Below are 27,795 nucleotides of genomic sequence, written 5' to 3'. Positions count from 1 at the left end.
TCTGCTGAGAGCAGCAGACGTTGGGATAACCTGCCTGCTGTGGGTCTCCTCTGAGCCGTTCTAACACTTAGTAAAGCTCATCTTCATCTTGTTCACCCTTCACTTGTTTGCATACCTCATTCTTCCTGGACACAGGACAAGAACTCAGGCTGGCCACAGAAGTTTCCAGCCAGAAAAACTGACACCTCGAAGATTCTGTAACATTAGGGCCCACCCTACTCAAGTATGACTTTATCTTAACTAATTACACCTGCGATTACCCTATTTCCAAATAAGGTTGCATTCTAATGTACTGGGGGTTAGGACTTGGACATAAGAATTTTGGGTAGGCACAATTCAACCCATAACATATGTTTTGAAAATCTTCTGGCTGGGCATGGTGGCTCATGCTTATAATCCTAACACTTTGGGAGGCTGAGGCGGGTGGATCACTTGAGCCCAGTTCAAAACCAACCTGGGCAACATGGCAAAACTGTGTCTCTACCAAAAAAATACAAAAATAAGCCAGGCATGGTGATGTGTGCCTGTAGTCCCAGCTACTCAGGAGGCTGAGGTGAGAGGATTGCTTGAGCCCCGGAGGTGGAGGTTACAGTGAACTGTGATCGTGCCACTGCATTCCAGTCTGGGCAACAGAGCCAGACCCTGTCTCAGGGGAAGAAAAAAAAAATAAAGGAAAAAAGAAAAAATATTCCAGTGCTTTGCTGTTATATTCTTTTCTTTTCTTTTCTTTGACAGAGTCTTGCTCTGTTGCCCAGGCTAGAGTGCAGTGGCGTGATCTCATTTCACTGCAACCTCCACCTCCTGGGTTCGAGCGATCTCCTGCCTCAGCCTCCTGAGTGGCTGGGATTACAGGCGCCCCCCACTGCGCCCGACTAATTTTTGTATTTTTAGTAGAGACGGGGTTTCACCATCTTGGGTAGGCTGGTCTCGAACTCCTGACCTCATGATCCATCCACCTCGGCCTCCCAAAGTGCTCGGATTACAGGCATGAGCCACCACACCCGGCCGCTGTTATATTCTCTTAATGGTGTTGTAGCACATTAAAGATGGCAATAAATTCTTTTTCACTCTCTCCATTGAGAGTTGGTGTTTATTACCTCCTCCCTTGAAAAAAAAGATTGTCCTATGACTGATTAACCAATAAAAACGTGTTGCAAGTGATCCTGTGTTAGTTCTGGGTCTAGCCTCGAGAGAAATGCAGATTCCATTTCTTCCCTCTTGAAAGGCTTGTTCTTGGAATGTTCATTCACTCTTGGGGCCCCAGGCTGTGAGAAGCCCAAACCACACAGACAGGCCATGTGTACGTGCTCCTGAGTCAACAGCCCCAGCTGGGCTCCTGGTCAGTAACCAGCATTAGTCAACCAGCCATGTGAAAAAACCCTCATGGACATTCCATCCCAACTGAGCTCAACCACAGCCATCATCTCCTCGGCACATTGAGATTTCTGCACTTCCAGCATGTGTGGCACTCTTAGGTTGTGACGGAGAATGACCCAGGGAACAACTCTCACCACACAGCAGTGCACGTAGGTGAATCGGGGTTGAGGCGCCCACTCGCCCAGCTCTGGGAGCATTGTGGGCCGGCAGTGCTGAGATAGCGGCGCCTCCAGGCTGATGTGCGTTTATCTAGGTGAGGAGCTCAAAGGGCCTAAGCGAGTGTGGCAGTGAAATCAGCGGTGGCAGAGGCAGAAAGGCTGCCGTGTCACTAGACATAATTTCTGTGCTGGCTGGGCTCGCCAGGAAACATGCATAGAGAGTTAGAGCTGGGAAAGTTTATCGGGAACAGCATCTGTGAAAGAAAGACAGAATTGGGCAGGGAGAGCTGTCAGATGGCGATGCTCTGAGCAGACTGTCCAGAAAGGAATCCTGCCTTGGGGGGAATGGTGAGGCCTCATTCCACCTCTTTGCTCCGTCATTGCCTGAGAGCTGCCCAGAGGCCACGGAGACCTCAGCCAGACAGATGAAGTGGTGTGCTGGAGCCAGCTTGCTCTGGCTCGCACTAGCTGATTGTGAAATTTTCAGGAATTTTATGAGCCAGTTGTTAAAGACAGCCATTATTACAAATTAAATTATGTAAACTTACAATTGAATAAAATATATTAAAAACAAATCTAATACAGATGGCAAATAACCACATGAATAGATACTCAAGATCATTAACCCTTAGGGAAATATAAACGAAAGGTATGTTTAGATATCTCTAAACACTGATGGCTAAAGTTTTTTTAAAACATTGATAATAACAAGTGCTGAAAAGGATGAGGGGCAACCAGATCTCTTGTACACTACTGATGGCAGTGTAAAATCGTACAGCCATGGCTGGGCATGGTGGCTCACGCCTGTAATCCCAGCACTTCGGGAGGCTGAGGCGAGTGGATTACCTGAGGTCGGGAGTTTGAGACCAGCCTGACCAACGTGGAGAAACCCCATCTCTACTAAAAATACAAAATTAGCCTGGTGTGGTGGCACATGCCTGTAATCCCAGCTACTCGGGAGACTGAGGCAGGAGAATCTCTTGAACCCAGGAGGCGGAGGTTGTGGTGAGCCGAAATTGTGCCATTGCACTCCAGCCTGGGCAACAAGAGCGAACTCTGTCTCAAAAAAAAAAAAAAAAAAAAAAAAAAAAAAAAAAAAAAAAAAAATAAGTACAGCCACACTGGAAAAGTTTGGTAGCTTCTTTTTTCTTTTCTTTTCTTTTCTTTTCTTTCTTCTCTCTTCCTTCCTTTCTTTCCTTCTTTCTTTCTCTTTCTTTCTTTCTTTTTTCTTGTTTTCTTTCTCTTTCTTTCTCTCTTTCCTTTCTTTCTTTCTCCTTTCTCTCTCTTTTTTTTTTGACAAGGTCTTGCTCTGTTGCCCAGGCTGGAGTGCAGTGGCACAATCTCAGCTCACTGCAACCTCTGCCTTCCGGACCCAAGCGATCCTCCCACGTTAGCCTCACCACCATGTCTAGCTAATTTTTGTTTTTGTTTTTTTGAGAAAGAGTTTCACTCTTGTCGCCCAGGCTGGAGTGCAGTGGCGTGATCTCAGCTCACTGCAACTTCCGTCTCCTGGGTTCAAGCGATTCTCCTGCCTCAGCCTCCCAAGTAGCTGGGATTACAAGAACCTGCCACCATGCCCAGCTAATTTTTGTATTTTTAGTAAAGATGGGATTTCACCATGTTGGCCAGGCTGGTCTCGAACTCCTGACCTCAGGCGATCCGCCCACCTTGGCCTCCCAAAGTGCTGGGATTATAGGCGTGAGCCACCGTGCTCAGGCTGCCTGGCTAATTTTTGTATTTTTTGTAGAGACAGAGTTTCGCCATGTTGCTTAGGCTAGTCTCGAACTCCTGGGTTCAAGGGATCCTCCCACCTCAGCCTCCTAAAGTGCTGGGATTATGGGCATGAGCCACTGCGCCCAGATTGGTAGTTTTTATAAAGTTGAACATACATTTATCATATGAGCTAGCAGTCTCACTCCTGTGTATTTATCCTAAAGAAATGAAAATTTATGCTCACACAAACACCTGTACAGTGTTCTAGACATAAGAAAGTAAAGGAGAAAGGTTAGTATTGCATACTAAATTTAAAAGTGTGCCATGTCTATACATTGTAAATAGTACAAAAAATTGAGGGATATTCTAGTATTTGAAAATAGTTATCTGATTCACAAAGAAGTCACTCATGCTATTGAATAATGAATGAAGTTCCCAATATACACCTTTGTTCTTTTACTTTCATTTTAATCCTTAATGTAAACAAAAATACCAATCAATGTTCATGTCAGAATCATACCTGATATATGTTGAATAAGGATTCTTTAAACAGAAATACAGGTAAAACAATGTTAGATATTAATGGGCTGATGAAAATGTAACCAGAGGCCCTCAGGAAACTTATTCTGTATTTCCTCTAAGAGCAATGGTTCAATATTCACTATTTCAGTGTTTGAAGCCACTTTGTAGAACTTATAGAACTACAGAGAATACTGAGAACCCACTGTGTATATGCACACATTTCTCCCTGATAAGAACTGGGGTTTTTTTGTTTGTTTTTTGTTTTTTTGTTTTGTTTTGTTTTTTTGAGACGGAGCTTCACTCTTGTTGCCCAGGCTGGAGTGCAATGGCACGCTCTTGGCTCACCGCAACCTCCGCCTCCCAGGTTCAAGCAATTCTCCTGCCTCAGCCTCCCGAGTAGCTGGGATTACAAGCATGCACCACCACGTCCAGCTAATTTTGTATTTTTAGTAGACAGGGGGGTTTCTCCATGTTGTTCAGGCTGGTCTTGAACTCCTGACCTCAGGTGATCCACCCGCCTCAGCCTCCCAAAGTGCTGGGATTACAGGTGTGAGCCACGGCGCCCAGCGAGCTGGTTGTTAAACATTACCAATACACCATTGACTGCAGAAGCTCACCACACTGGGGGCTGCCAGCAAACCACATGGCTGCAGCCTGGCAGTCCTGTCTTAAAGTGGGATCTGAGTGATACATCTCCATGTTGGCCCCAATTTCCAGGCCTACAGTTAGAGAGGTTTAGTATTTGGGTCACAAAGATGTAAGTTTGAATCCTACCTCCCCAATTTACTAGTTGTGTGTCCTCATGCAAGTAACACTGTGCCTCAGATCCTCAATAAGAGAACAGCTATTTCAGTTTTGTTGTGAGTCCCAGTGAGGTTGTGTCATATATATGGAATGCCAGTAGATGGTAGATAGTGTGAAAGGAAAATATCTTGGGCCCCCAAAATCACTAAGGAAAACTCAAGCTGGAAACTGCTTAGGGCAAACCTGCCTCCCATTCTATTCAAAGTTATCCCTCCCCTCACTGAGATGGATGCATATCTGATTGCCTCGTTTGGAAAGGCTAATCAGAAACTCCAAAGAATGGAACTGTGACCTGGAAGCTCCCTCCCGCTTCACTTAGAATCTTCCTGCCTTTGCTTCAAGTTGTCCCACCTTTCAGACGGAACTAACGTACTTCTTACAATATTGATTGGTGTCTATGTCTCCCTAAAATGTATAAAACCAAGCTATGCCCCCACCACCTTGGGCACATGTCTCCGGACTTCCTGAGGCTGTGTCACAGGCACATCCTCAACCTTGGCAAAATAAACTTTCTAAATTAACTGAGAACTGTCTCAGATTTTCTGGGTTCACAATAGTGACTAGTATTAATCGTCCTACACACGACCCCAAACTCCAGCAAAGGCACAGAGATGCCCCATTCTGTCTGCTGCTCAGTCCTTTGATTACGGAGGATCAGACTGCAGTAGCATTGTGCCCAGTCATTCTAAATCAGTTTTCAACACGAGTACTCACTCCGTCTGAAAGGCCCAGGCTGGGTCCTGCAGTGGAGATGCCCAAACCTGAGATTTTAGAGATCTGCTGCCTGAAAAACTTGCCCTCTTTCCAGGAGCATACAAGGGGCCCACCTTACAGTCTAACTCTTGATGCTTTCCTGTCATGACAGGAATAGTAAGCAACGTTCTTGCTGGTGTCTCAGTGTCGGGGGCTTCTGGTTTTGTGTGGGGTGGGGAGGTGGGGGGGAGTGGGGGTGGGGATAGAGGATTTGCTTCATCTGTTTTTCTCCCAGTTTCTCAATACCCTAATCTGGGCTTCAGAAGCCCAGGCTGCCCCAGTTCAGATCTTGCTTTCTCTGACTCAGCTTTACCCTCAAGACAGAGTCTCATCTCTGAGTCATCAGGCTGGTCTCCTGCTTTCGAGGACAGCAGTCTGGCACTCCCGCTCCATCTTCCCAGGAAAGGTGCTGTCTCCACACCCCAGTGCCAGCCCCATGCCTAACTTGGCTCACAATGCCCAGAACCAAGAAACAAATTCTCCATGAGATCAGAGAATGCCCAGAGAAAAGATTCCAGGACGAGGAGTTGTGGAATGTCTGCTTTCAGTTCCAGCTCCACCAATTTGCTTGTGTGACTTTGGGCCAGTTCTGGAGCCCACCTGAACTGGGCTTCCTCTTCCCTAAAATGGAAATATGATCCACACTGGGTCTATCCCACAGGGATGTTGAGAAGCCCAAATGAAAAGAGTGTGAAGTGCCCCCAAACATGGGAGCACAAAGCCCTGGCCTGTAGGCTGGATCTGGTCTGTAAAGCCATTTCCTGTGGCTTGAACAGTGTTGACCTGTGTAGAAAGTGTTTAGCATTACACAAATGAGCTCCTAAGAAATTTGGGGCCTTCACTTAAATATCTGACTTATGGCTTTTTTTTGAGACGGAGTCTCGCTCTGTCACTTAGGCTGGAGGGCAGTGGTGCGATCTCGGCGCACTGCAATCTCTGCCTCCCGGGTTCAAGTGATTCTCCTGCCTCAGCCTCCTGAGTGGCTAGGATTACAGGCACGCACCACCACGCCTGGCTAATTTTGTATTTTTAGTAGAGATGGTTTCACATGTTGACCAGGCTTGTCTCCAACTCCTGACCTCAGGTGATCCACCCACCTCGGCCTCCCACAGTGCTGGGATTACTGGCGTGAGCCACCGTGTCCGGCTGATGGCTTCTTTTTAAAAATGGGAGGATCTGGCCACATGAATCCCTTTCCCTAGATGACAAAATAGACTGAGCTGAGTAGCAGCAGCCCCTTCCCTTGGGCAAGAGCCTGGAGCTGCTATCAAGCTCACCACAGTCCCCACCACTCCCTACTATGTCCCAACACTGGGACAAAGTCTCTGCTGCCATTTATTATTGCTCTGGGATATTGATTTGCTCCAATGGAGCTCTAGTGGAAGTGAAATCGTTCAAATAACCATATTTCTATAAAAATGTAAAATGAAAGTCCCAGAAAGTACTCCCCCATCTGGGTCACAATGTCAAAAATGAAACCCCTTTGTTTAAGTGTTAGCCCTTGCCAATGGGCCCATGAAGGATGCCCATTGTGGGGGTCAGAGCTAGCATCCGGAGTCTTACGGGCTCCACAGCCCTCTACTTCCCTATCTCTGTTTTCATCTGTAAAGGGGGAGTAGCAGCAGTTCCTTTTTCCTAGGGTTAGGGTGCACAACGCCCACCAGGCACTTAGTGAGCTGTTCATTCAACGTTAGCGGTTGAAACGCAAACATTTGAACTGGTAAAAAAACTCTGGTGGGCTGGGCGCCGTGGCTCACGCCTGTAATCCCAGCACTTTGGGTGGCCGAGGCGGGCTGATCACCTGGCGTTCGAGACCCGCCTGGCCAACATGGCGAAACCCCGTCTCTACTAAAAATACAAAAGTTGGCTGGGCGTGGTGGTGCGCGCCTGTAGTCCCAGCTACTCGGGAAGCTGAAGCAGGAGAATCGCTTGAACCAGGGAGGCGGAGGTTGCAGTGAGTAGAGATCGCACCGCTGCTCTCCAGCCTGGCGATATCGCATCACTGCTCTCCAGCCTGGCGATAGAGCGAGACTCCGTCTCAAACAACAACAACAAACCTTTGGTGGGAGGTCGGAGTGTGAAATGACTTAGTTAGGGTTCCCGAGTGGGACTACAGCAAGGATTGGAAAGAAAAAAAGGAGATGGAAAAAGACGATTTAGGAGAGGTAAAAGTTCTGTTACTAGGACCCCAGCCCTCACTGGCCCACATCCGCTGGCGAGGACCTCACTTACTGCAGCCAGCTTCCCAGTGGCCAGACCAAGGTTCCAGTCCTGGCTGGGGCAAGTCATTACCTTGTCTAGTGCTGTTTCTGCACCTATCAAATGAGGATGGAAATGTCTAGATGAACCGAGATAAACGCATACGAAAGCACTTTGGGAATCTGAAAAGCGCTATGAACAGGTTAGGAGTTTTTGGTCTCTTTTCAAAAAGTTTTTCTTCTAAGCTCATGTTTATCAAGGGCTTTTGACTTTATCGAGGCTAAGACCCTCCCCTCGGTTTCGCAATTCTGCCCCTTCCTACACACCAAAGCCCGCGCCGCGTCAGGAGTCTTTTTTTTCTCCCCTAGCGAAGGCGGGGACTCGGGCGCTGTTGGCAGCTGGCGACGCGGGGCAAAGCCGCGGCTGGCGGCGCCTGGCCAGTCCCGCATCCGCCGCGGTGGGTGTGCCCGCAGGGGTGCGCCGGGGCCAGGGCCGAGACCGTCGGCCAGAGGGCGCCTGGAGGGTGTGCGCGCCGCGGACGACCAGGGTGCGCCAGCCCCGGGGTGCGCGCCTGGGACGCGGACAGTGCACCCGGAGGTTGCGTGCGCCCCGAAGCCGGGGTGTGCGCCTAGCTGCCCCGGCCCCGTGCACCGCGGGCCGCCTCGCGCAGGACTTCCGCAGCTCGCTAAGGTAAGGGACTCTGCGACCCCAGTCCCCGGCAGCGCGTCTGCTGGGGTGTTCAGCACCCGCCCTGCGCGACCCGAGTGTTCGCCCCGGCGCTCGACCACTCTCCTTTCCCCTCTGCCACCCGCCTCGCCCCCTCCCCAGCGCCGCGTTCCCGGCTCCCTTTAAAGCAGCGGCTGCGGCAGCTTGGGCCGACCTGGCGCCCCCGCCTCCCAGCCTGGGGTCTGCGACAGGAAAGGAGGGGGGCTGCTCCTTTTCCAGCCCAGATTGGCTCTCCGCGCCCCAATTCTGGGGATGGAGAACACTGGTGAGGAGGGGGAGGCCGTGCTGTCCTTGCGGCTCAGGTGGTGCAGCCCCCGTCCACCTTTTCCGAGCTGGGCGCTGCGGTCGGGGATGCAGCCTGCGGGACTGGGTGCTCTTTGCCGCGGGCTCCCACTACTACCTGGAATCGAGCTCTTAGTCTCTCTCTTGTCGCAAAAGTCTCCCCGTAGTGCCAACCCTGGCACTCCTCGGCCCCTGGCTGAACTTTCCAGGGCTCCCTTTGGGCAACGACCTTGGGTGGAGGCAATGGGGCAGCTCCGAGTGCTCTAGACGCCGCCGAGGGCGCTTTGCCCAGCCCGCATGCCTCCTGTGAGCTCCTTCCCCTTCTGCCTCTCCGGTAAGGTCAAACCTGTGACTCCGGGTACTTTGACCCCGCAGACCGGCCAGAAATGGGAGTTGGAAAGTCGAGCCCACGGCCGCTACGCTGGGTCTGAACCTAACTCTTGCCCTGGGCATCCTTCGGGGCTGCCAAACGCAGTCTTAGTTCCTAAGCGCCCTGGAGTGCAAGGCTTTAGGGCAAAGAAGGAGTATTTTCCAGGAGAGGGAGGAGGACCCCCTGAGGCCTGGGCAAAGTCCTGTCCACCAAATAGGGCCAGAGGAGGATCAGAGGCAGCCAGTGACCCGGCTGAGGCATGGGAGAAAGCATCTTGAGTTAAACACGATTCCCAAGGACCTGCTTGGGTAAATCAAGCCCAGGTTGCTTAGAGCCTCCCAAAACGTGACACAGGAAAGCTACGCTGGGAATAGAGGCAGAGTCCGTTCTAATATTGCCTTTTCAAGCCCAGCCTTCCCACCTCACTGGACCATAATGTGACCTGGGGAAAGTGAGTTTTGGGGAATGGCTCGGGGATCAGACCAGACTAATTCAATCAACAAATGCTCTGTGCCAGGCACTGGTCAATGTAGTGAGGTACAGAAGTGAACAAAACTGGCACCTTCTGGCCTCATGGAGCTTGCATTCCAGTGGCCAACACCAACAGGAATCAAATCACTCACATAAATAGAGAATTCTCCAGTGCTGAGTTCTTTGAAAGGACTAGATACCCTGAAAACCTGATAGGTCCAGTAGTCGGTCAGTCTGCAGAATGACAGGAGAGAGTGGAATGAGGCTTCTAGGCAGAAGGAGCCGCATGTGAGAGGGCCTAAGGTGAGTAGCAGAGTGGGTTAGAGGAACTGAAAGCCTTTGTTGGCTGAGTTACTACCAGGGGCCCAAATGGGCAGTCCTTTAGTTGTGCATCCCATTGACTGGTCCAGACAGTGCCTTCCTTTCTCAACTGTAATAATGAGCAGTTGGAAGCCCCCTGGCTAGATCATAGTGTGGGGAGAAGGAGAGAGAGAGACCAATAGCAGCTCGCTGGACTCACTGCCCCATGTGCACACCTTGGTCAGACAGCCCATGCCTGCTGGTGGTGCCAAGAGCAGCGGTTCATTCCTAATGTCCATTCAGCTCACAGTGAACCAAAGCCTCTGCCCAACATTTAGGGAGATTTGTGCTAGGAGTGGTGGCTCATCCTAGACTTTTAAAACTAGAAAGAACTTGCCGACAGTGTAAAATTCCTTAGGCTGGCATACATGGTATTTCCTCATCTGGGCCCTACCTGCCTTCCCAGCCTCACTTCTGGCTCTAACACTTTCCCAGCCCCTTGCAATGAGCACCCTCAATATGTTCAGCACAATTAGGCTTCAAGTGGTTCCTGGGCCACGCGTTGCCTTTGCACATACTACTACCCTTGGTCTAAAATATTATTCTTGCCCACCCAGTGAATGCACTCTTAGCTTTGAACTTCAGCATTAAACATAAGGTTTTTTGCCCTGTAGAAGGCCCTTCCTGACAAGATAGAGGCAAATGCTGCTTTCTCTTTGTTCCTAAAGCTCCCTGGACATGCTTCTGTCACAGCAAACATCAGCTACACTGAGCACCTTAAAAACAGGGCTCTCCAAGTACCTAGCACAGAGCAGGGCACATAGAAGATGTTCAAAAAATGCTTGTTGGATGGAAACTGTCCTGTCCAGTATTTCTTAACTTTTTTATGTGGGGAGGGGATGGTGGTTATTGCATATATCTTTGAGATTCTGGTGAAAATTATGGATACTCTCCTCCAACTGCATAAAAACTAAAATATCTTGCATACAATATTACATGATTCACAGCTCCCTGCTCCATTAACCCATTTCCAAAACTTTGGACTTCAATTTTACAGAAAATGGATGATCAGTGAGGTGCGGTGACTGCCTAAGTACCCACAGCTGGCTATGAGTAGGGATTCCCAAGCTCCTTCCAGCTCTGTCTGCTTCTCTTAGCCAAGCAGCCTCTTTTCGTCCCTGGTACTTTATGAAGGCCACTGCTCATGGCTGGAAGATGGATATCTTGGTTTTGCTTCAGTTCAGTAGCAGCCTAAGGTGTGACAGGGAGAAAAATCTTATTATGGGCAGAGTTGACAATTAGGAAGACAGATGGGCCCTCTCCCTGGCCTGTTCACCGCCCTTTGCCTGCAATGTTATTACATCTGTTTTAGCTGGAGGAGGGTCACGTGTGCTTCACAGTTACCTCCTGGGTCCTGGATTGGGCCATGTAGGCCAGACTGGGGCATATGCTTGGTGGACCATTGAGATCAGAGGCCCAGCTATTGATCTTGTCAAAGGTTTCTTCCTGCAGAACAGGCTAAGGAGAGAACGGGGTTCTTGCTTGCTGCTACCAGAGCTCTTGCCTGCCTGACCTCTTTCTTAGCAGACTGGGATTTTCATTGACTCAGGAATTCACCCATTCTTTGAAACTGCATTGAGCCTCTGCTCCGTGCCAGGACCCGTGCTGATTCCAGTTTACAAGAAAGGGCCGTGGAGTATGTGCTTGTGCACTGGTGGCTCTGCTTTGCAGGGGGAAGGGAAGAGGCAACTTTTACTCCTAGTTCAACCTGTACTTCGGTAGGTATGGTGGGGAGGATATTTAGGACTTCCTAGTGCTGATAATACACTTACTTTTATTTATTTATTTTTGAGACAGGATCTCACTCTGTTACCCAGGCTGGAGTGCAGTATCATGAACATGGCTCACTGCAGCCTCCACCTATATACTTACTTTTAAAACTCTGATGTTGTGCAAGTTATGTCATCTCTGGGCGGGGAGACTCAATATTCCTGTCTGCACAGTGGGTTTGAGAACAATCCTTTCTTGCCAATTTCTGGATGGTGGCGTGGATACAGTTATCACAGATCCACTCGATTGTGTGTGAAACAGGAACAGTACAATATCATAATGTACATGTGTGTCGATCCCTGGCATAGTCAAGCCTCACCCTTATCCTAGAGTTAGTTACTGCCATAATCCCCAATGTATAGGTAAGGAAATCGAGGCTCAGAGAGGTTAAGTGACTTGCCCAGGGTCATGGTCCATGTTAAATGACCATAAAACTGGGATTTCACAGAGCCCTCTGTCTTTGGAGATCAGATGGCTAACCACTTTGTGCTACACTGTAGTAGAATTTCTGGGAAGAGGCATGGGTTTGGAGGTCAGTGTATCCTGGGATTGGAGCCTAGATTCACCGCTAAGCAGCTGTGTGATTTACAGCTGGTCCCTAACCTCTCTGTGCCTCAGAACGCCAATCTTCCAGACCAAGTTTGGACTAAGAGGCTTCTAATGGGCCTTTTTGTGAACAGCCTCCAGTCTACACAGATAATATTTCAAAGTAGGATTAAAGGAGAGAAAAGGGGCCCTCCGGCTAAAAATAGGGCTGTCACAGTTTCCAGGATAAAATAAATGCTGTCCCAAGATTTAAAGTACATAGATGGTGAATGTGATACATGGGCAGTTATAGATTGCTGGCGTCTGAAGAAGCTGGCCGAGCGTTCCTTCTCCAAGAGAAAGAAGCCCTGTTTTCAAAAGGATCGCCTCACTGTCTCGCCCAGGCCCTGGGCTCTGCCCCCTCAAATAGCTTTCTGGAGACACAGGCATTGTGGGAGAAAACACAAATCCCAGTTCCATCACTCTCCTCATTTTTTCCCCAAAAGTAAATAAAACTTGTTGGTTGGATAATTTTTTTTTTTTTTTTTTTTAATGTGGCTGTGGCTTTTCCCCCTTTGCGTGGAAGGATCCTTTGTGTCTGCAGAGTTTCCTTTGGTATGTATTTCTAATTTGTGGCTCTGACGTCAAGTGACAAGGGGGGAGAGAAATACAGCATCGGGAGAATTTGCTCCACACAAGGATAAAAGAGCAGCCTTCGGTGCCGATTCCCCTCCACAGCCTGGTTTCTGCCCAGCAGCCCAGAGACGCCAGCTCTCGGTGCCATCGATTTGGATGTTCCTAACAGGGCACCAGGCAGCAGGGCTGAGTGTTTTCAGGCGCTGCGCTCAGTTCATCGGTGTTTCCCACCCCGCTCTCCCTTCTACCTTGGAAAAGGTAGCCATCCTACTCCTGGGGAAAGGTTTAAAAGACAGAATGCAGGCCGGGCGCAGTGGCTCACACCTGTAATCCCGGCACTTTGGGAGGCCAAGGCAGGCCAATCGCCTGAGGTCAGGAGTTCGAGACCAGCCTGGCCAACATGGAGAAACCCCATCTCTACTAAAAATACAGAAATTATCTGGGCATGGTGGCATATGCCTGTAATCCCAGCTACTCAGTAGGCTGAGGCAGGAGAATCGCTTGAACCCAGGAGCGGGAAGTTGCAGTGAGCCGAGATCGCGCCACTGTACTCCAGCCTGGGAGGCAAGAGCAAGACTTCATCTCAAAAACAAAACAAATCAAATCAAAACAAAACAAAAAGACAGAATGGCAAGTTCAGTAGTGGCTGAATATAATAGTGTGGTCAGGGTCTACAGTTATTAGGTACGACGTTGAGTATGAATGGGGAGGGCATTTTATCAATGTTTAAATTAAAAAATATATTATTTTACTTTTAGCTTGGGGATACATGTGCAGAACGTGCAGGTTTGTTACATAGGTATACATGTGCCATGGTGGTTTGCTGCACCTATCAACCCGTCATCTAGGTTTTAAGCCCCACATGCATTAGGTATTTGTCCAATGCTCTCCCTCCCCTTGCCCCTCACCCGCGGCAGGCCCCAGTGTGTGATGTTCCCCTCCCCGTGTCCATGCGTTCTCATTGTTCAACTCCTACTTATGAATGAGAACATGCGGTGTAATGTTTGAATTTTTAAGAGATTATTTTCATGGATCATTTGTGTGATTTGAAATAAAAAATAATAACAAAAGGCATTACCCACCTGCCCTCCATAATAGGGTGTTTGAGAGTGAGAGGAAAAGAAAGGGAAAATGGCTTCACCATTTATTATCCCTGTGAGCCTGAGAACATTATTCAAGTTTACTAAACTTCAGCTTCTTTGTCTATATTAATAAAATGGTGCTGACCCGGGGCTCTTGTAACACAGAAAACAGAGACTCCCTTGAGTTGTGGTTCCAGGAAGAGACTGAGAAGCCATAAAATGCAGTACAGTAGTGCCTCCTTCCCCATGGGAGATACATTTCAGGACCCTCCGTGGATGCCTAAAACCATGGATAGTACTGAACTCTATATATGCTATGCTTTTTCCTATGCATACATACCTATGATACAGTTTAATTTATAAATTAGCATAGTAAGAGATTAACAATAACAAAAGACAACAATTATAACAATAATACTGTAATAAAAACTATGTGAATATGGTCTTTCTCTCTCTCCCTCAAAATGTCTTGATATTTTTGGACCTTGATTAACCATCGGTAACTGAAACTTCAGAAAGCAAAACTGCAGATAACAGGGGTTTGGGGGGACCACTGTATTGATGTCTAAGCACAGGTCTGGAAGGAGGCCAAGCATCCTTGAGGCAGTTGATGCCGTGGAGAGGATTTTGAGTTCAAGGTCATTCCACCAGTACAGCTGGTCACTGGCCTACATTCTAAGTGCCATGGATTAACACAGCCCCTGCCAACCCACCCCTTGCCCTACGATTGCACGAAGCTCTCTTTTGTGCTGACTTCAAGTTCCAGAGAGCATCCTGATGTCTGAGCTGGTTCTCTGAAAGTGAGGCTTTCTCTCCAGTCTGTGTCTTGGCAGGTGCCAGGCAGCCAGGGCATGGGATGACACTGTGGCAGGGATCCTCCCTGGGCCAGTTGGACGAGAGGGGTGGGCAGAAGAGAGTCCTATGTGAAGAACTTTTGAGGCAGAAAGGATGTGGGTGGAGATTCTTCAAGAAGGAGAGAAGGGTGAGCGGGAACTCAGAAATGTGCCCAGTACAAATACTTACTGAGCCATAAAGGATCTAACAGAGATTCTTAACTTAGGGTCAAGAGCCCCAAGGGATTCGTGTATAGAATTCAGAGGAGTCTGTAAACTTGGGTGGGGATAAAAAAGAGCATCTTTATTTAGGATTTTCTTGTATTATGAATGTAGGCAACAATTCACAGTGTATTTGCAGTCCCTGTGACATTGTCACCAATAGAAATCACAGCTATTTTCATGTGACATTTTATCTGCTACAGATACCTTGAAATATTATTTACGTCCCTGATGGCTTTGTATTTATAGTAGTTACTATACCCGCTGCCAGAGCTTGTTATTTAATGCATTAATAAAGAAGAATATATTACTATATTACACAATTTAAAAAATTTTAATAATTTTATTTCAATATTATTGGTTTTCTTTGTAGTCAAGCTATGCATTTTATTTTACGCATTTTTAAATGTTCTGAGAAAGAGTCCATTAGGCTTCACCAGTCTGCCAAAGGGATGAAGGCACAAAAAAGGTTAAGACCCCCTGACAGGAAGTCAGTAAGCTTTATCCCCAATTTCCTACCCTCCCTCACCCTGACTTTTTTTTTTTTTTGGAGATGGAGTCTTACTCTGTCACCCAGGCTGGAGTACAGTGGCACGATGTCGGCTCACTGCAACCTCCACCTCCCGGGTTCAAGCAATTCTCCTGCCTCAGCCTCCCAAGTAGCTGGGATTACAGGCACCCACCACCACACCCAGCTAATTTTTGTATATTTAGTAGAGATGGGGTTTCACCATTTGGGCCAGGCTGGTCTTGAACTCCTGACCTTGTGATCCACCTGCCTCGGCCTCCCAAAGTGCTGGGATTACAGGCGTGAGCCACCGCGCCTGGCCACCCTGACTTTTTATATACTCATCTATCACTGTCTAATTAGTGGAAGACATTCTTAAGCAGTAGTAAATTTTATTTCATTGTTGGCAAATTTGCAAAAGCACAGAATTTGTGGTTTGGGTAGAAGGCTTTGATGTTATCTAGAGGTCACTTTACAAATTGCAGGCACACACGGGTGACTCATCAGGTAATTCTATCAGCCCACAAACCCACCAGCCCCTGAGCTGATTGCTTGGTTAATCCCATGTAAAGCAACCTACTGGAACAACCACCTAGCGCACAGTGATGATCCTGAGAGGTTAAGGAGTCTGTGTAGACTAACTGATGAATCCCTTGATCCAGTGCAAACTAGAATCCTAGGAAGGAGATGAAGCTGGTGAAGAAGTAGCTTTGAAGTGGGTTCTGAAATGGAGGGTATGCAAAGGAGGAGGAGGGAGGATGTGGAGGACTGGCCCCATGTTGATTTTGAGGAAGAAGCCAGGAAACAGGAGAGTCTACTGGAGCAATATTTATTACAGTAGTGGTTGTGCTTTTTTTGCTACCTTTTATCAAACTTGTGCCAGACACCGTGCCAAGACCTTTGAATATAGCAGTTGTTTCATCTTTACCCACTACTCAATAAGGTATTATTCCCGTTGTATTGGTGAGCAAAGTGAAGCTCTAAGAGGTTAAACACTTGCTCTGGGGTACCCGAGATATCAAGTGGTGGAGCCAGGAGCTCAGCCTGGATCTGCCTGATTCTAGAAACTTGTTCTTAAAACCTACTACAGGCAACCAGGAAGAGTGTGTTTGGGAAAACTCTGGCTGCCATATTGTTTTGGTAGGAAAGTGCCTACTATCCATCCTCATCTTCCCCAATCCATCTCTCTGGCCTTTGCTTGTTCGCACGCCAGTTCCCTTCCCCTCCCACCCTTAACCCACTCACAGGCACACAGTCTGCAGGAGTGATGACAGAATAGAAATTACAAGCAAAAGCTGTGGGGTCAGGCAGAATGGGTTCTAATGCCAGCTCTGCTACCTGGCCGTGACCATGCTGAACCTCAGTTTTTGTATTTGTGAAATGGAGATAATGGTGCTTCCCTAAATTTACCTATTCTCCCTCTAGTGCTTCAGTGCCATTTTGGATAGTTCTTTCCATTTGGGTGGGAGGAACTAGACTTAGACTGGGTGAAATTGTCCCCATCTTCTCAGATGAGCTCCTGTAGGAAGGCTTCCCTGATTTCTCTCCAACATGAGCAGCAGGCACTATTCATCATAGTACCTGGCTCTGGCCTTGTGAAGAGCTCATTGCTGTTGCTGTGCATGGCTGCCCCTCTGCATGGAAGCTCCCTCTCCCCTTCCCAGTGCCCAGTGCCGCATCTGTCATGGAGTCCTTCTCAGTAGAACCTTGATAAAAGCAAATGAACTGTTTCTTTCATTCCCCTTTTCAGGGAATTTGCCCATTCTTGGCACCCCAACCTCCCAAACCCCTTTTCTGGGCTCTGTCACCTACAGCTTGTCTCTCACCTTTCTTTGGCCCCTGCTGCTTTCTCCCTCTCTCTCCAGTCCTCCCTGCAGCCTACCTTGGCCATTAATGCTGCTGCTCCAAGTGCCAGATGCACTAGGCTCCTGCGCGGTTTTGTATTAGCTGAAGGTGGAAGAAACCTTACCGCTTACCTAGATCGTCCCCCTTGTCTTACAACTCAGGAGCGAACCAGAGAGGGCAGGTGGCAGGCCCTGGGTTGCAAGGGGATTGAGTGACTGAGCTGAATGAGGACTTTTGCCCCAGTATGCTGCCCTGCCCTGGCACTGATGATTCCATGTTGTTAAGTGACTGATATTTGGGGCAAGGGGACAGGGGAGGAGCACATTCTTCAGGTGCTTGCTTGCCTTGCTGTAGTGCCTGCCACGGGGCTGGCCTTCCCTGACCTAATCCTCTTCTTCATTCTACCCCCATGTCCCTTGGCTTTGCCGACTGCTGAATGGAGCCCTGTGTCAGCCAGGTCGGTGGGCGGCCGCCTTCGGGTGATGCTTGGTGGTGCCAAAAGGCTCCTGCCCTGACAGCTCTGCCACTGGCAGAGAAATTCCCAGCTTTTGAGCCATTGCTTTGGGCTACTTTGTCTTCTCCAGGCAGCTCTTGTTAAAATGCAGATGTGTTACCTGGAAGGAGAACCTGTTAGCCCATCGCAGTGTGGCCCGTGGAAGACTGAAATTCCCTGGGCCTTGGCTAAGTCACATCGCTGCCCTATCCTCAGCTTCCTATCTGTAAAATGGTGACAAAAAAGATTGTATTATAGGGTTACCCAAGATGAAATGAGATAGTGCACTTAAAGCCCTTGGCATATAATAACTAGTTAATAAAATTAGCTTTTTTTTTTTAAGTAATGTAGTCTCCTTTCAGTTGAAGGTTTCTTTTTCCTTTCTAATTATAAAGTGGTTTTGAAGTTAACTTTCTTGCCTTTAAAATAGGTTAAAAGATCCTACCTCACTGGTGTGTTGAGGATTTATTGAGCTAAAGTGCCTGTGGATGCTACCAGGTCTGCCTGGGGTTCTCAATGAGAGCCTGGTGCTGTGGTCTGAAAGCTGGTGTCCTCCCAGAATTCATATGTCGACGTTCTAATCCCCAATGTGATGATATTAGGACATGGAATCTTTGGGAGGTAATTTAGGTCATGAAGGTGGAGGCCTCACAAATGGGATAGTGCTCTTAGAAGAGAGAGCTCTGTCAACCCTTCTGTCACATGAGGACACGCCAGATGCCAACAGTCTGCAAGCTGAAAGAGGGACCGCACCAGAACCCGGCCATGCTGGCACACTGATGGTGTTCTCCCAGCCTCCAGAACGGTGAGACATACACACATCTTTTGTTTGGAAGCCACCCATCCTATGGTAGTTTGTGATAGCAGAGCCCAGACAGGCTAAAACACGTGGTATTCTTCAAGTTATCCTGGAGGTGAGGATTGAAAGCCCCGGGGAGCCCCAAGGGAGGTTCTGGGAGGGTCCCTAAGGGAGGAGATGGAGGAAAAAGAGGCAGGAGAATCAGAAGTCAGGGGGACCCTGCTCCTCCACCCCAGCTGCCTAGATGCCAAGTCGAGGTGGGAGGGGACTTAGGAATCTGCCTTGCTCTGGCAGGGGTTGGGCCCTGTGACATTTTTCCCAGATCGTTGCCTTCTAGGCAAGCTCTCTGAGGTGCTGAGTTCCCTGGGGAGAGGTGCCCTCGATATTCCCTCCCTGGCTTGACTTTGGGGGTGGTGGTTGTGGTGGTGGTAGCAGGAAACGAGAGTTCTCCTTAACCCTTTGATCTTGGGATGAGTGTTGGGGGGTGTTGGAAACTGCTCCTTTGAGAGGGTGGTTGGGCTTTTGAGAATGTCAGCCTGGCTAGATTCTCTGTGATTCCTCCTGAGACCAGGATAGTTCTCTCCAGCCTGGACCAGGAGAGAGATCGGAAGCAGGAGCACCTGGCCCAGGCTCCTGGCTGGTGAGTGAGGAGGGGTAGGGGGTGTAGCTGCTCAGGAGTTTTCTGGTAACCAACATAGCCTCACTTCAGGGCTCTCTAGACGATCCTCCCACCCCTGCTCTTGTCCTGACTGCAGAAGGCACATTTTCTGGCCAGGCAGCCGCCCTGGGCAATAAGAGTGTCATTAGGCTCCTCTCCATGCAGGCGCCTGTGTGAGCCTCTCCAGCTGGCTTTCCTGTTAGCCTCTGGGGAAGGTGCGTCCCCACTGTCATCCATCATAACTGTAGTTAGCCTTCCAAAGAAGAGCCTGAATCATGCAGAAAACACTTTTCCCTAGGGCGCTAGAGACCAGGAGCAAAGGGCAGGCAGAGGTGAATGCTGGTTCCTGGGGCCCGGAGACCAAGCTGCAACCTGCCACTTGCCAGTCTGATAGAAAAGACAAAAAAGGGCATCCTACAGGGTGGATATGGGGTGAGCAAAGGCACAGGGGTGTCAAGGCAGGGGATGAGGTGTGAGTGGCATTTGTGAAGGGCAGAGGAATTGGAAATGTGGCTAGAGAGGTATGCTGAGACAGCCTTCAGGGCCTAGCTGGCAGGCACAGGGGTGGCATTTGGCTTGCATTTGGGTTTTGTTTGACCTTCATAGCATTTTTTTAAAAAGAAGAATTCTGTCAACATTTAAAAATCAGATTTTACATAAATCCACATGTCTAGCTTCTTTTGAAAAACAAATCAGGTCTGGCAACACTAGCCTTGAGTCACTCCCACCATGGCCACACCTGGCTGGAAGGTGAGCAGTGGACCTTCGGTGATGGCTGAGGTCCCACAGCCAATTGACTTGTCTGAGATCTCTGCCATAAGCTTACTGTGGAGTTATTACAATGTTATCAGAATGTTAATATGTTACAGGGGAGGAGAAAGGAAATTCTAAACTATTCACATTATAGTCTGTTTATCAGATTAGGAAATGAATTTTAACTGCTCCTTAGGAATTTTTTTTTTTTTTTTTTTGGCTGAGTCTCTTTCTGTCACCCAGGCTGGAGTGCAGTGCTGTGATCTCAGCTCACTGCAACCTCTGCCTCCCGGATTCAAGCCATTCTCCTGCCTCAGCCTCCCAAGTAGCTGGGACTGCAGGTGTGCACCACGACGTTTGGCTAATTTTTGTATTTTTAGTAGGACAGGGTTTCACCATGTTGGCCAGGCTGGTCTCGAACTCCTGACCTCAGGCGATCTACCCACCTCAGCCTCCCAAAGTGCTGAGATTACAGGTGTGAGCCACCGCACCCGACTCCTCAGGAAAATTTTGATTGTGAGTTGAGAAGCAGTTAGGTGGGGCAAATGGGATGCTTCCTGCATGATGGCCTGAGAAGGAACCTGGAGGAAGTGAACGTGAGGCCAGGACATCTGGAAAGATGGAATGACGGGTGGGCCCGTTTGCTCTCAGCTATGGTGTCTGGCATCTTTACGGGGGATGACAGCAAAACACCCACCCTTGGCAAATATTTATTGCATTGTAAGATGTTTACTATCTTACTTTATTATCCTTTTAAGCTTAAAAAAAAGGACAGAGTGAAATGTTTGTGTGTGTTTGTGTGTTTAATTGCTACGGAAACTAATAGAAAGAGAATTTTTAGGAATAATTTGGAAAAGGAGGAGAGGAAAAGAAATTATTATTATGTTATATTGTATTATATTACTATTCCTCCAAATGATGTGTATGTTGGAGGGGGTGGCCTTTACAATTTGAAAGCCTCTGTGAACACTATTGGGAATTTTTTTTATTAAAAATTATTATAAATATCATACCAGTTAGCAGCAAACATTGAAAAATATATAGAGGCAATGAGTTATGATCATGCCACTGCACCTCTGCCTGAACGACAGGGATAGGGAATCTGTTTAAAAAATAATAATAATAAAATAATATAGAAGCATATAAAGGCAAAAACTTTAAACTGTCAAGAACTGGTGGTTAGAGCATATGGACCAGTTTGGAGGAAATTGATCTAGTTTGGCACTATATGTATATGATATGTAACTACATATTCTTATATAGTGCTAGATACATATCCAGATATATTTGGATAGAAAGTTTTTTAAGTAAAAATGGGTCTCACCTATTGTCCTGCTGTTTTTTTCCTCATACTCCATCTTGAACATACTGCAAGTCATTATATTACGTCTGGGTCTGAGTAAAGAAAATCTGTGGTCTGGGTGCAGTGACTCATGCCTGTAATCCCAGTGCTTTCAGGGGCTGAGGCAGGAGGATCGCTTGAGGCCAGCAGTTTGAAACCAGCCTGGGCAACATAGTGAGACCCCTATCTCTACAATAACATACAAATAAAAATTAGCCGGGCATGGTGGCACATGCCTGTAGTCCCACCTACTTAGGAGGCTGAGCCAGGAGGATTGCTTGAGGCCAGGAGTTTGAGGCCACAGTGAGCCATGATGGCACCACTGCACTCCAGCCTGGGTGGCAGAACGGGACCTTGTCTTAAAAAAAGAGAGAGAGTGAGTCTGCAATGGGGAACACTACTAAATAGAAAGAGCTAGTCCTGAATCCCTACTGGGCACCTCCAAACCTCAGTTGCCAATTCTTTTAAATGGAGATAATAATTCCTTCCTTCAAAGGTTCTACTGAGGGTTAAATAAAATGTGAATGTGTTCAAAGCAGCTTTTTGGGTACTGGGTTATCAGAGCCCAGTGCAGCATCAAGAGAAAGCAACCCCTGCTTAACATCTTCCATTCTTTAGATTCCCCATTTTCCTTCCTTCACCGTATTGCAGGAGGGTTCAGAGGGCCAGTGAACCTTGGATGAGTTATAACTTTCACAATGGAGCTTAAAATCCTCCTTTCAGTGCTGTGTAACATTAAAATCTCAAGCAGGGCCAGGCATGGTGGCTCACATCTGTAATCCCAGCACTTTGGGAGGCTGAGGTAGGTGGATCACCTTAGGTCAGGAGTTCAAGACCAGCCTGGCCAACATGGCAAAACCCCGTCTCTACTAAAAATACAAAAAAATTAGCCAGGCTTGGTGGCGGGCACCTGCAATCCCAGCTACTTGGGAGGCTGAAGCAGGAGAATTGCTTGAACCCGGGAGGCGGAGGTTGCAGTGAGCCGAGATCATGCCATTTCACTCCAGCCTGGGTGACAAAGCAAGACTCTGTCTCAAAAAAGAAAAAAAAAAAAATCTCAAGCAATTCATTAACAGCTGCATTCGGGTTTTGTTTAGGACATTTTCCCTGGAATCACTTTTATTTATTCAGCTGCAGGAAAATTTCTGAAGCCAGGTATGTGGTGTTCTCTGATAGGAAGGCTTTGGCCTGTGCTGGCTCTTGGGGAGGTGGAGGTGCCCTCCTGCCGTAGGAAAGGTCAGCCCCTCTTAGTACAATGGAGGGGATTCACACCTTGTCTTTGCAAGTGACACCTCCTTCCTGAACCCTCCTTTTCCTTTTTCACATCTCTTCTGCTTCCCTCTCTAGATTACAATATTCCCTTTCATTTGGGTATCACTTCTTCTTTAGCAAAGCATTTGTACTCCCATTATCTCATTGAACCCTCTGGCATGTCCATAGACTTAGGACAGTATTAGTAGGTAGCAGATAAGCAGCTGAGGCCCAGAGAAGTTGTGATGTGCCTTAAACTCACACAGCAGAAATTGGACAAATCTGAGTTAGGATCTGGATTTCCTGGCTCACAAGCCATGCCGGTCGCGCTGTATCTATTGCCTCCTTTCTTAACTGTTGGCAGGAATCTCCTGAAAGGGGAGGCTGTTGGCGAGGGGGCGGGTAATCGGCCCCAGTGCTGGCTGGTTGGGAAAGGCTTTTTGGAATGCATGAGGTTGTTGGGCTTAGTGTCCTAAAGAGACTGGTGGGAGCAAGCGAAGAGGATGGGGTGGGGTGGGGCTGTTTGGAGGTCACCTGAGGTCAGTGGAGGGGCAGACAGGAGCTGGGGAAGTTAAGGCCCAGTGCAGAGCTAGAAGGGGAGAATCCTGGATTGGAAGCAGGTCCAGGGTCATCCTTGTCTTCACTGGAAGGCTTGTGGGCTTTTTTGACATTTGGTCTCATTTTGAATGTTTGGCTCTTTTCTTGCCCCAATCAGTGGCACATCATAAAAATCTGCTTCTGGTATCCCAGTGAGCACCTCTTTCTTATTTCAGGTCACAGCTCCCTGGCACTCCATTCCCATGTCCAACAAATCAAAACGTATCAGTTCTGTTGCTATTCAGATCAACTTCTTGGTTAAATGGGCCTAAAACATTCATTTAGCCCAAATTTGGTATATGGACCAGCTCTTGCCAATAGAAGTAGAATCTGAAGGTCCAGGCGTGGTGGCTCATGCCTGTAATCCCAGTACTTTGGGAGGCCAAGGTGGGCAGATCACTTGAGGTCAGGAGTTCAAGACCAACCTGGCCAACATGCTGAAACCCTGTCTCTACCAAAAAATACAAAAATTAGCCAGGCATGGTGGTGTGTGCCTGTAGTCCCGGCTACTTGGGAGGCTGAGGTTGGAGAATCACTTGAACCTGGGAGGCGGAGGTTACAGTGAGCTGAGATCACACCACTGCACTTCAGCCTGGGCGACAGAATGAGAGCCTGTCTCAAAAAAAAAAAAAAAAAAAAAAAAAGAAAAAGAAGTTGAGATACATTTTAAGTTTTCTAGGAGTACATTAAAGAAAATAAAAAGAAAACAGGTGAAATTAATTTTAATATATTTTATTTAATCCAATATATCCAAAATATTATCATTTCACCACATAAACAGTACCAAAAAAAGAGAAATTTTACATTCATTTTTTCATATTAAATCTTTGAAATTCAGGTGTACTTTACACTTATAGCAGATTTTAATTCAGACTAGCTACATTTCAAGTGCTCAGTAGTTAGTTAACTAACATGTAGTTGGTGGCTACCATATTGGGCAGCAGAGTTATGAACCAAGAAGACTTAGTTTGGGATGGGCGGTGGGTGCTTTTGGGCACCTTTGTAATGAGGGTGTCTTTGGGTCAGGGGGCTGGTCAGCAAACCTCAGCTATAACACATCATGGCTGCTCGCCCTGTCCTCACCTTTGCACTTGTTGGTATGGATGACATGGTGTTGAAAATACCGCCCCTCCCGATTATGCCAACTATCACGCCCTTCTTTGTGCTCTACAATCTCCCTCTGTCAACTCCTTTGACTTTTGTCAGCCCCGTCCTAGATTAAACTTTACTGTCCCGTTTCTCTGACCCTGCCTTGGGACTGTTGGATCCATTAAATCCATGCCCTTTAACTTCAGCTGCTACTTGGCATCCTCCATGTGTGTCAGCTGCCTCTCATCCCAGTATCCTCACTGACTATTGCAAACCTCATCTACACTTCATAAGTTCCCAAGTCCATTCACACAGCCCTCAGTCTCAGCTCTTGGCCTCTTCCTACCTGAGAAGATGGAGATCATGTGGCTTAACTTCCTCGTTCCCACCTTGCTGTTTTTCTCTGTCTTTGCTCTCCTCTCCCTTGCCAAAGCCAAACCTTCCCTTCCCACCTCCAGAAACTCTAGCAAACTGGCCCTTTGGATAAAAGCCATGAACTCTTAAGCCAGAGCTTTTGGCTTCAAATCTCAGATTCTCCCACTGCTAACCTGGGTAAACTATTTCACCTCTGTCTTAGTCCATTTGGGTTGCTCTTACAAACTACCGTGGACTGGGAGGCTTATACATTTTAATAAATTTTATTTCCCATGGTTCTGGAGGCTGGAAGTCCTGGGTCAAAGTGCTGGCAGATTCTACGTCTGGGGGAGAACCTTCTTCCTGGCTCATGGACAGTCACCTTCTTCTGAGTCCTCAGTTGGTGGAAGAGGCCAGGGAGCACTCTGGGGACTTTTTTATAAGGACATTAACCCCATTCATCCGCTCTATCTGCCCAAAGCCCTATCTCCTAATACCATCACATTGTGGGTTAGGATTTCAACATACAAATTTTAGAGGGGGCTCATTCAGTCTATAGGCACCCTCTCTTTGCCTAGTCTTCTCATTGTAAAATATGAAATTAAATAATAAAAGCACCTAGCTCCTAAGGTAGTGGTAATGAGTAAATTCAACATGTGTTGCATCTTTTATTTAGCACAGTGCCTGGAGTAAATGTCGACTCCTATGCCACCTCCTCTTTCTTGCATCTAGAAGTTCATTCTTCTCCCTCGGCTTCTTCCTTCAGACCTGCAAACATGCTCGCCTTTCCCAGAGCTCACCTTGTCCCTCCCTGGAGCTACTGTCCCTTTCTCTCCTGAATTGCACTGGAAAACAGCCAAAGGGTAGCCTATCTCCTGCTTCAACCATCTTGTCTACCCTTGACGTCTGCCTCCTGCTCTTTTGAAACTAAGCCCGAGCCTCACACGGTCTTCAAGTTCCATAGCATCTGACACCATAGAACAGTCTTCTCAAAACTGACCCCCTTTGGGTTTCTGAGCTGTACCCCACCCTGGCTCTTCCTTCTTACCTGCTCCCCATGCATGACTGTCTTCAGGGGTGCTCCTCAGACTCCTCTGCTTGCTCTTGCTTCTCACCACCCCCCACCCCCAACCACGTGGTGATCACACGGAAATGGATGGCTCTTGAATCTACATCTCTAAGCTTCAGGTTTCTCCTTTGTCCCAGCTATTAGGTGCCAAGTGCTTTCTTCCTTGCTTTCTCTCTGGTTGGTCATCTTTCAATCCCCACTGCAGGCACTGTGATAAGCATTTTACATACCTCATCCCAATTCATCTGTGTAATCCTATAAGGAGGAAATTGTTTTTTTCTCGTGTTACCTATTTGGACACTGGGCTGGCAGTAGAGGTGGTGGGCGCAGTTAGGGAACCTAAACACGCACTGGTAAGTGGCAGAGCTGGGATTCAGACCCAGATCCACACACTCCAAAGCCCACACCCTTAATCTTTGTGCTTTCCCTGCCTCTGTCCGGTCTAGTCCCAGGCTACACTGTTTTCATAATTTAATAAGCGGTGGGTGCTGAATACCACTCATGTATGTCAGACATTCTTCTGTGCCTGTGTTGTTTGTGTGTCGGTGTTCTGTTTACCCTGCTGTTAGCCAGGTTCATCACTGGTTAATTTCAGTCTGTGTCTGGACCTTTGGTGTTAGCACCTGAAAATCTTGACTGAGCCCAGTTCCCTGCCGTGCAATGCAAGAACCCAGTAGTAGGAACGTGCACACATTTCCGCATGGTGCATATGTTTCTCTTTCTCCCAGTCTCCCCATCTGTGAAATGAGATAGTTGAACTCGGTAATTGCAGGAGCCTGTCCAGCTCTTGTGCTCCTTGGGTCTGTTTCATGTTCTGCTTACCTGGAGCCTACTGTGTTCCCAGCACATGATAGATGCTTTTGGGCAATGCTGAGAGAACACAAAAGGCATTGAGCTGTCACGGAGCCGAAACTCAGGAAGACAGAGCCAACACTCACGAAACTGCCAACTATGTAAGACGTTATGTAATTATGCCTGCAATTTCAGATTATATACATTTGTAATGGTTCAGTACAGGAGAAGAAAAGCTTCTGTTCTCTTATAAGAAAAAAAATAAATAAAAGGAGCATTTAGAGAAAGGTATTAAGTCTGGCCAGACTGCTTGCCAGACTTGCTATTTCCCTCTTGAAATCAGTTGTTCATTCTGTAAATATTTATTGAATGTCTACTGATAGGCCAGAATCTGGGGACATACGCCCCTCGTTGCAGTCAGAGTTGTATTTAAAACCCAGCTTTCATCTTGTTCCTCCCTGCTTAAGAACTTTTGATGGTTTCCTATTCTAGAAAATAAAATGAGCTGACTTCCAGCCTCTGTCTTCTGCCATCCACTTCCCCGACCCTGCACTCTAGGCCAGGATTGCTGGTCATTCTTCAAGCCCACCATACATGTTTTCATCTCTAGCTAGAGAGCTGTTTCTCCTATCTGCCTGCTGAATTTTTACTCATCCTTCAACGCCCAGCTCAAAAATACCAGATCTGTGATGCTTTTCTGATCCTCTGAGATGCTCCGGCCACACCTCTCTAGCACCACATAGGTCCTGGTTTATGTCTCTGCCTCCCATTTTGGACGGTGCGTTCCTTAAAGAAAAGAACCCTGTCTTTTTCATCCATGAGTCCACAGAACCTAGCCCAGTGCCTGAAGAAGAATTTCTGATAAATGGATGATTGCACACAATCTGTCGAGGCTGGTCTTTGAACAGAAAAGGATCTCTTTTCTTCTTTCCTCAAGTTACTGGGCTGTTGAACTTCATGTCTCGTGGCCAGTGAAGGGGACTCAATGGTTGAGAAAGCATTGTGGTCTCTTTCTCTGAGCAGTAGTGGAGAGACTGGAGCCACCGGAGCCTCACTTTTGCCCTGGAGGGGAACTTGCAGCAGCAGCAGCAGCTGAACCCACACACGCCAGAGGACTGTGGTGAAGGAGGCATTTGTGTTGGGCTTGGCAGGTGGGAGGCCTTTGTGTTCCAGAGCACAAGTGGGTAAGTATGTCAGACAGGCTGCAGGCTGCACACACATGCCGAGGGGCTGGGCCCAAAATGCCTTCTGACCTGGGAAGAAAAAGAGGCATTGTGTGCACTGGCAGCACTCCAAGGGAACTATTCCAGTTGTTCTTCTCTTTTGAACGGCTCACTCTTTTAAAAAAGAAAAGTCCAGAGGTGAACATCTCTCTCCCACTCCAAAACATCCTGCCTACCAATTTCAAATCAGTTGCTACCCTCAAAATATGAATTAATCCA

General features: G+C 47.7%; 1 protein-coding gene across 2 annotated transcripts in view; it reads left to right on the top strand.

Annotated features, from left to right (window-relative positions):
* The first annotated feature begins 7,887 nt into the window (after positions 1-7,887).
* The window catches only part of KANK4 (KN motif and ankyrin repeat domains 4), an 85,915-nt gene continuing 66,007 nt past the window's right edge, over positions 7,888-27,795 (top strand). For both annotated transcript variants that reach the window (XM_003265163.4, XM_030812495.1), the window contains exon 1: positions 7,888-8,216. The gene's annotated coding sequence lies outside the window, so the exon portion shown is untranslated. The remainder of the gene's footprint in view (positions 8,217-27,795) is intronic.

Source organism: Nomascus leucogenys, chromosome 5 (genome assembly GCF_006542625.1).
Source record: "Nomascus leucogenys isolate Asia chromosome 5, Asia_NLE_v1, whole genome shotgun sequence".
Taxonomy (NCBI): Eukaryota; Metazoa; Chordata; class Mammalia; order Primates; family Hylobatidae; genus Nomascus; species Nomascus leucogenys.
This window is presented reverse-complemented; position numbering and strand designations above follow the sequence as displayed.